Source organism: Homalodisca vitripennis, chromosome 2, assembly GCF_021130785.1.
Source record: "Homalodisca vitripennis isolate AUS2020 chromosome 2, UT_GWSS_2.1, whole genome shotgun sequence".
Lineage (NCBI taxonomy): Eukaryota > Metazoa > Arthropoda > Insecta > Hemiptera > Cicadellidae > Homalodisca > Homalodisca vitripennis.
This window is the reverse complement of record NC_060208.1, coordinates 177,650,819-177,657,939: the sequence shown is the minus strand read 5'-3', so window position 1 is coordinate 177,657,939 and position 7,121 is coordinate 177,650,819.

Genomic DNA, 7,121 nt, shown 5'->3' with positions numbered 1-7,121 from the left:
GTACTTTGGCATAGTACATCCACATTTGACCTACGGTTTGAGACTATGGGGCAGCTGTTCTAAATACAAATTTGATAGAGTATTTAGAACACAAAAGAAAGCTGTTAGAATAATTTCGAAATTAAATCCAGAGAGTCGTATAAAATTGCCTTCAGGGAGCTTGGATTGTTGACCTTACCCAGCCTCTATATTCTCGATGTCACCCTGTACTGCCGATTCAAATGTGAACTGTTTCAGGGCAGGGACGTACACCAGTACGAGACCAGAGGCAGGAACAACTTCAGAACTGAACAGCATAGAACGGCTATGTTCGAACACTTGCCATCGCAAATGGGTGTCAAGATAATCAATAAGCTCCCTGGAGATCTCAAACGAATTAATGAACCTAGAATAACTAGCAGAATATTCCTTATCGCAGAGATAGTGTGTTCTTGAATGATCTTGATAAGATACGAATTAACGATCAAATATCTTTCTGAGTAGTATCCATCCTTTTCTTTAGTCCTAACTCTTCAATCAAACATCCGCTTATTAATTTTTAGGCACAAATGTCTGCATATACGTCCTCTTGATAAGTTTTAATAAAATCATAGGGAAATATTAGTTTTAAAATGCATTGACAATTGAAGCACCCAAATTGCAAAGACATTACTGGAAGAGGAATGGAGTTAGTTAAGAAGGGTGGCAGTAGAGATCCGTATCACTGGTAGTACACCTGAAGATTGACATTTTCCATGTATAGCTGTGCTAATTATTACAAGAGTTGTTTTTTGAGATGACTTGGCAACAGCTGACTATTTTTGCGCGAACCTTAGTTATTCTTAATTACTAAACTATCTCTATAATCGTGTTTAAGATAATTAACCCTCCAACTGCTGGGTAGAACTTCCTTAAGTTGTACGCATTTTTCAGTATATTTGCAAGTGTTAGAAAGTTTTTTTTATATACTGAAAATTTTATGTAAATAGTGCATAATTATATTTAGGAAAGATCACAGAATAAGACAATCATACGTATACGACTTACGTTTACATGCTAAAATATTGCTAAATGTAAATCACGACAAACAAAAATAGCTTTGAGCTATATAATATTTCAGCTTTATTATATGAGATAATATTTCACCAAAAGTCATAAATATAAAAATTCAACATAAAAAACTGTAAATAATTTAATAGTGAACACAACAAAAATTTACATCTTATGGGTTTACATCTTGATAGAATTCACTTAGAGCAAAAAATAATAAATTGTAACACGTAAAAAACAGTAATATCTGTCAAATTATGTACTACATTGTAAAATGTAGTCTTTTTCACGTTATGTTTTAAAATGTGTTCAGTTTACAAAATATCACAATTGAATTCAACAATAAACTAAAATATTTAATAAAAAAAAATATTATGTACATAAATTTACAATCTGGTGCGACAATGTGTATTTAGTCAGAGAACTTATTCTTGAGTCTTCCCTTTTCTCTTGCCTCCCCACTGATGGTCTCTAACAATTGTACTAGATCTACTTATACTTAGTTCACTCATTTTTACAATAAAACGCAATATAAAACAATAATAGTCAACTACAATAACAAGGATATGATGACTATGCAACAAAGGTATGATGTTGCAGGTTATATGACACAAAACAAGATGGAACGACAATAAACAGAACAACTGATTAGTATGACCTGGAAAATAAATACGCTTAGAAACAGCTGTCGTATAGCAGCAATCTTTGAGCAAAGACTTACTCCATAGAGTATAACTAGTTTCTTGTTTTTCTAGTTTAATAATGTATAAAATACTTCGTTATATTCCGTTATTTATGACGCTAGCGTATTTAAGGTACGCTGACGCGATATCAGCGCGATGCTGAGCGACGTTAACACCTAGAGGGTTAACAATCCCAATTAAGAAACTAAGGTGATTAGAAATATGTTGGGTCATTTTATTGCACTCCCTCTCCAATTATGGACCATTATAAGCTTAAACTCATTATGATGTAACCAAATTAAGCAAATTATAAAGTAGGTTCTTTCAATGTATTTTACGTTAAATCAAAGTCTTGTTAGAGAAATCTTACGGTCCAAGTTAACAACCCAGAAACATCTACCAGTGCTGGGTGTCACTGTTATTGTCTTTTAAAAGATCTAAGTTGTGTCAATGTACGTTACGTTTTACCAAAATACATTTTCGGACATCTCACGATCCGGAATAAGAGCTTACTGCTGAATGTCAAGGTTACTTTCCACAAAGAGCGACATACAAAGTAGTCATTTTATTGCACTCCCTCTCCAATTATAGACCATTATAAGCTTAAACTCATTATGATGTAACCAAATTAAGCTAAATACAAAGTAGGTTCTATCAATGTATTTTACGTTAAATCAAAGTTTTGTTGGAGAAATCTTAAGGTCCAAGTTAACAGCCCACGGAAGCCTACCAGTGCTGGATGTCAGTTATTGTTTTCATAAAGTAAAATAAGATCTAGGTTATCTCAATGTACACACTACCCTTCACACACACCCCTACTGAGATCGCCGATACTTGTAATGGAGAATTCAGGTTATATCTATGTGTTATACGTCAAGTAAAAGTGTTATTTTGAGTCAAGATACAATCCAGGACATATTCCCAGTTTCTCCCATCACTGGTTAATGTCAGGCACCAGTGAGTACCATGGAGTGGAGTAGAATCTAGAACCCTCCAATGTGTACAAATAATAAGGATAGCCAATTTAAAATGATAATATATAACACTAGTTCGCTCGAAATCGCGCCTAGCTCGACTAGAACTCGAAACTAAGGAACGATGGTGCCAACGTACGTCAAGCAACCCAGCGGCCTCGAAAAGAAACGATAATATAAAAACTAAATGCGAACACCACTTTCGCTCGAAATCGCGCCTAGCTCGACTAGAGCTCGAAACTAAGGAACGATGGTGCTAACGTACGTCAAGCAACCCAGCGGCCTCGAAAAGAAAAGATAAACTAAATAAAAACTAAATGCGAACACCACTTCGCTCGAAATCGCGCCTAGCTCGACTAGAGCTCGAAACTAAGGGACGCTGGTGCCAACGTACGTCAAGCAACCCAGCGGCCTCGAAAAGAAACGATAAACTAAATAAAAACTAAATGCGAACACCACTACGCTCGAAATCGCGCCAATTCGACGCGCCTAGAGCTCGAAACTAAGGGACGCTGGTGCCAACGTACGTCAAACAACCCAGCGGCCTCGAAAAGAAACGATAAACTAAATAAAAACTAAATGCGAACACTAGTTCCCTCGAAATCGCGCCTAGTTCGACTAGAGCTCGAAACTAAGGAACGATGGTGCCAACGTACGTCAAGCAACCCAGCGGCCTCGAAAAGAAACGATAAACTAAATAAAAACTAAATGCGAACACCACTTCGCTCGAAATCGCGCCTAGCTCGACTAGAGCTCGAAACTAAGGGACGCTGGTGCCAACGTACGTCAAACAACCCAGCGGCCTCGAAAAGAAAACGATAAACTAAATAAAAACTAAATGCGAACACTAGTTCCCTCGAAATCGCGCCTAGTTCGACTAGAGCTCGAAACTAAGGGACGCTGGTGCCAACGTACGTCAAACAACCCAGCGGCCTCGAAACGAAACGATAAACTAAGTAAAACTAAACTAAATTACGCCTAGCCCGAAACTCAGGAATGCAGGTGCCAACGTACGCCAAGCAACCCAGCGGCCTCGAACGAAACGATAAACTACGTAAAACTAAACTAAATTACGCCTAGCCCGAAACTCAGGAACGCTGGTGCCAACGTACGCAAAAGCAACCGAGCGGCCTCGAAACGAAACGATAAACTACGTAAAGTAAAACTAAACTAAATTACGCCTAGCTCGAAACTCAGGAACTCTGGTGCCAACGTACGTCAAGCAACCCAGCGGCCTCGAAACGAAACGATAAACGATAAACTAAATAAAAACTAAATTCAAACTCCTCGTTACTAGTAATAAAATCTAATCGTATTCGTACTGATTTATTTTCTTGCTATACTTTATATCCAAAATAATATTATTAGCAGCTTAAGTACGAAATATCATGTACTAATCGTATCGTTAGTGACTGGGCAAGTGCAGGCAAAAACGTGTTTTGACAGGTAAAATAACTACCTACTACGGCTAGAACTTACTTGCACCTTATCGTGTCGTATTTGGGGGCGATGACTCTGACTCGACGACTCCGACTCGACGACGACTCCGACTCGACGACGACTCCGACTGAGAGACTCCGACCGAGAGAGCGAGCCAGCCAGGCACAGCGTACTTACGTACTGTAGTGCCTGAGCCGTTCGCTGTAAGGCGCTTCAGCCCTTGAAGCGAACTCCGGCAGATTTATCCTGAAACTCCGTGTCTTACCCGGTCGAGCCGGATTCGCCAGCTGACGTCTCCTGATGCTGGGCTACTGGAGTATAATTGTAGGGGGAAGAAACAAACATCTTAACATGTCATTAAATCTAAAAATATTCTCCTCTAAAAAAAATGCCTTATTTAAGCCCCCTGTAAAAAAATGACATGTTATATATGTAATAAAATCTGTCAAATAGTATCAATTTGTACTTATTTAAGTAATGCAAGATAGATAAAAGTTGATTGTTTGTTACAATACTGGACTTTTAAGACCTAACATAGTATGCAACAGTAGTATACTTTTTACTATGACTGTTTATAATTTACCACAAGCAGATTTTCGTTAATTAATACCTGTTCTTACAAAAGATTATAGAAGACTGAGAATCAGATTCACAGTTATTTATGAATGTATCCGTAGTAATGTAAAAATCTTGGAGAATCATGATGTATTACAATGTTGCCTTCCAAAAAATGATACATAATTGAACTGCGCAAGATACACTTTTGCCAGCTTACAAAGGAAGGCGCAAGGAACGCGATGCGTTTAAATTTGCTGTGGAACAACCGGCAGTTAATAATATAAATGGGAATGGGAATTAATAGTCTGTAAAGCTATTCCAGATTACAACAGTTAATGTTGAGAGAACAAATTTATAGTGGTCTACACTCTATTATAGTGTACTAATAATCCCTTCTGTAAAAATATAATGTAACCTGCTTAACTTATGTATTTAATAATGTATTAATGGAAGAGACGTAAGCTGTAAGAAATGTATTTCAAGGTTAAACATTCAGTCTCGTAATTATCATTATAGTCAACAAAATGAAGGTCTAATATTTTATATACGAAATTCAAAAAGTTTATAACATTTTTTATCTCTACAAAATAGTTGAAAGGTAGATGTAACAAATAGATGACATTGTACCAGCAAGTAAAGCCTCATGTGTAAATAAAATGTCTCGACCAGAGTTTAAGAACAACTGTAAGTCTCAAACCTTTCAACCGATTATGTAAAACACAAATAGACGTTTCCTTGCAATTATTGGGGTAATATACGTATATGACCCTCGTAAATGTCCTATTAATAAAAATCGAGAAAATTTAATACACTTTAGAATTTTGAGAAATCCAATTTAAGTGAAAATGAGGTGAGTCTGCAGAGTTTGAGTGAACATTGTGGATTGTTCAAATAACGATCAGTAGTCTCAAGTAATGTTCTTAGAGCCGTATCGAGATATTATTAGAACTGATCCATATTACACAATCAAAAACACCATACGTATGGTGTTTTACGACAAGCATTAAAGGTATAGTACAAAGTCACTAGGTGGGGCCGACCTTGACTGTAGTGCTGGAAACAAGTTGTACTCTACCCACATTAAGTTCTCAACAATGACAACGTGGCACCAGTTTTGGTATCCAACGGAGAACCAATGAGCCTACCCAGTTGAATACCCAAAAAAAACCAATTCATGAAATTAAATTGTTTTGAACAAGAATAATGAATGAGATGTTGACTTAGTTGACCACCTAAATTTTAATATCCATTCCTTTACGGGAATTCGTTATGCTATGAAGGATGATGTAAAAAATAATTAAGTTAGGTTACTGCAGTTCATTACTTTTTATGATAAATGAAAATACGGAGTAATTAAAGTAACATTTTTGGTTCACACCACGACTGTAAATGTATTTGGAGTTTTTCCAGAAAATTAGAAGTAATAGAAAGTGTTTATACAAAACTGTACAACTTCAACACCCAAAAAGGCATTACATTTCACCACCACTATTTTCCCACTCAGTTATATAAAAATCTGCAAAACTTCAAAAATACAACTTCTATTTTTCGATATAAATTTATAAACAAAACTGGACAATTTTATCACAAGGAGTTTACTAATTCGATATGTCCCACATTATTTAAACCTAAATATTCAATTCTACAGTCAAGTTCGGCCTGAACACGAAGCAGTATTTGGTCATCGATTTCACAAACACTCCCCTGATTCTTTATCCCAGTTCTTCTTTGGAGTTAACTTTTCGCGATGCATCCGATACTTTGACGAAACTCCAAAAAAAAAACAAAAAAAAAAAAACAAATCGCAGGGTTGATTTCTAGAGACCTAGCAGGGCACAACATGAACTCATCACAGCCAATCCAACGGCTTTTGAATGTTTAATCCAAACAGTCTCAAGCAAACAAGCTCAAATGGGGAGATCAAAGTCCTGTCGAAAAGTTATATTTGGCTGCAATTCTTCTAGTTGGGTAAGAGCAAAACTATACAACATGTTAATGTAAATATTTCCATTGATTGTGTTTTTTTTAATTTAGCCAATTATCAATCGTAAGAAATTAAACACAAACATTTATTTTTTCTCCATCCCTGGTGTGCTTTTTATAATAATTTGAGTTCTCAGTCCTCCATATCTGTAACATTGCTTGTTTGCTTTACCTCAAAAATTATAAGTAGCCTCGTCAGAGAAAACTGTATTTTTAAATAATGATCATGGTTTAAGTTATCCAGCATAGTTCGAGCAGATTCTTTTCGGAGAATCTAGTATTTGTGTGATATATAAATATAAATAAATAAATAAATATATATATATATATATATATATATATATATATATATAAAATTATAATGTTTTATACTTCTATTATTGAGGTACTCCTTAAATTAAAATAAACAGTCACTATCCTTAAATCTAAAGATATTAATTTTATACGTAATGTT